A 2,500-nucleotide genomic window follows, 5' to 3' on the forward strand; every position below is an offset into this window, starting at 1 on the left:
ACAATAGTAATAATAATAATAATGACAATAATAAGGATTAGGATAATGACAATAATAATCATAATGATAATATTAAACACATTAATGAAGATAATAGGAATGATTATTATGATAATGATAATGATAATAATAATGATAATACCAATAATGATAATGATAATAAGTATAATAATAACAGTAATAATAAGGATGATAATAAGGATAATAATAATAATAATAATAATACAATAATAATGATAATGTTAACAGTAACAATAATGATGATAATAATTCTAACAATAATAATAGTAATAGTAACAATGATGGTGATAATAATGAGAGTAATGATAATGATAATAACCCGAACCCTCGAACTCAGATTGCCGTCGTGACAGTCTTGAGTCCGACGCTCTAACCATTCGGCCACCGCGGCCTTGACGATCATGGGCTTCCATGATTTTTCTTTGGCAATTTAGAGCGGTGGTTTGCCATTGCCTTCCGCCTGGTGTTTTTTTTTTTTTTTTTTATCGAGTCACCATCTCTGTTTACCCGGCACTGACTTGGGCTGGCTTGGCCACCCAGTGGCTAGGCAGGCAATCGAGGTGAAGTTCCTTGCCCAAGGGAAACAACGCGGCAGCCGGAGACTCGAACCCTCGAACTCAGATTACCGTCGTGACATTCTTGAGTCCGACGCTCTAACCATTCGGCCACCGCGGCCCCATAATAATAATAGTAATGATAATAATAGCAATAATAGGAATAATAGGGATAACAATGATAAAAGTAATGATAAAAACAGTGATAATAATAATGATGATAACAGTAGTCGTAGAAGTAGTAGCATGATAATAACTATGACAATGAAATAATAATAATGATAATAATAATAATAACAATAACAACAATAATGACATTGATATCAATATCATTGACAATGACAACAACGATATCAACCACAACAGGAATAACAGTTTATTTTATTATACAGGTTATTTTAATTTATCAAGAATAAAATAAAACTGCCCATTCTTCAAAAGAAAACTCTTACAGCTTTAGATCCATGCCATAAGTGTTCCGTATGCTGATAAATATTGATATTTTGCAAAGAAACTACCTAATTAACAATGACTGGCAGTTCTTGTTTACCATGTTAATGAACCTCTAGGTGAGGACGCCGAACTCATTACTTGTCTGTGGCCAGACCTTGGTTCTTTAAGGAAGAGGGGATACTGCAGTAACATCAAAGCAGAAGAATAGAGAAAGAAGGTCGAAAAAGAAAGAAAGGGGAAAAAATGTAAATAATGTGAAAAAAATGTATGTCTAATTTACATAAATTCAGGTATATGCGTACTTTACACTCACCCATATCCACAGATACATATATGCCTATATAAGAGTCTTAAAAATAACATCAAGAAAATAGGCCCAAATGTTCTCCTGATATACGACCTTCCTTGTGCACCGTCCACACATACACCCGTGGCATCCCTCATTCAATCTCGTGTATTTTACGCGTTTTGAGTGTTGTAGCCTATCTCTGTAGCCCTTCGAAAAGACTACCATGAATTCCGTCATCGCTTCCAGACACTGCAAAACCACAGCTTCTTTGATTAATATCAGCACTACATTACCGCCATAAAGCTATATAAGGCAGTATTCGCACAACTTCTGAGTCACACAACGTCCTATTTCAGGTAACGTATCGTGGAGGTTAGTCGGGGACGCTCGTATATCAGGATGGCTGAACGCACGCAGAACACCTCGAGCAGTTACAGGTTATTTGATTGCTTGTCCATCAGGCCAGGGAATTGCAGGGGAGACAGGGAACGAGCTGTATATACGTGGGTATCTATATCTGTGGATACGTTTGTATGTTTCTCTGCTTGTCTGTCTGTCTGTCAGTCAATTTGTATGTCCGTCCGTTCGTCTGACTGTCTGTCTGTCTGAGCCTCTCTCTCTCTCTCTCTCTCTCTCTCTCTCTCTCTCTCCGTCCTCTCTCTCTCCCTGCTCTCTTTCCGCCTACCCTTCCTCTCTCACTCTCTCTTTTTCTCCCCCCCCTTCTCTCTCTCTTTCTCCACCCCCGTCTCTCTCTCTTTCTCTCTCTCTCTCCCTCCCCATCCCCTGTCTCTCTTTTTCTATCTATCTATCTATCTATCTATCTCTCGCTCGTTCGTTACCTCTATTGTGTTGATAGCTCAAAATATATTGCAGTACTGAAAGGTGACTGAAAATTTTCTGTAAATATGAGTCTAACATAAGTTACGAAAATAACCATCATAAACTAAATGCTAAAACTGAAATTCAAGTCTAGTCAAAACATTAATTTTCCTTCACCATCCTTCTAGTCTTTCCTTCACCGCACACAGGAAAATGATAAAATTACATAAAAGCAACAAGAGAAGAAAAGATGTTCTCACATCTTAATGTTATAAGGAAAGGAAACAAAAATAAGGAGAAAGGGTTAGATTCCTTGTTTATTTGAAATCGTACACACGCTTACTGACTTACTCATTCACTAACT

This window comes from Penaeus monodon, chromosome 39 (genome assembly GCF_015228065.2).
Source record: "Penaeus monodon isolate SGIC_2016 chromosome 39, NSTDA_Pmon_1, whole genome shotgun sequence".
Taxonomy (NCBI): Eukaryota; Metazoa; Arthropoda; class Malacostraca; order Decapoda; family Penaeidae; genus Penaeus; species Penaeus monodon.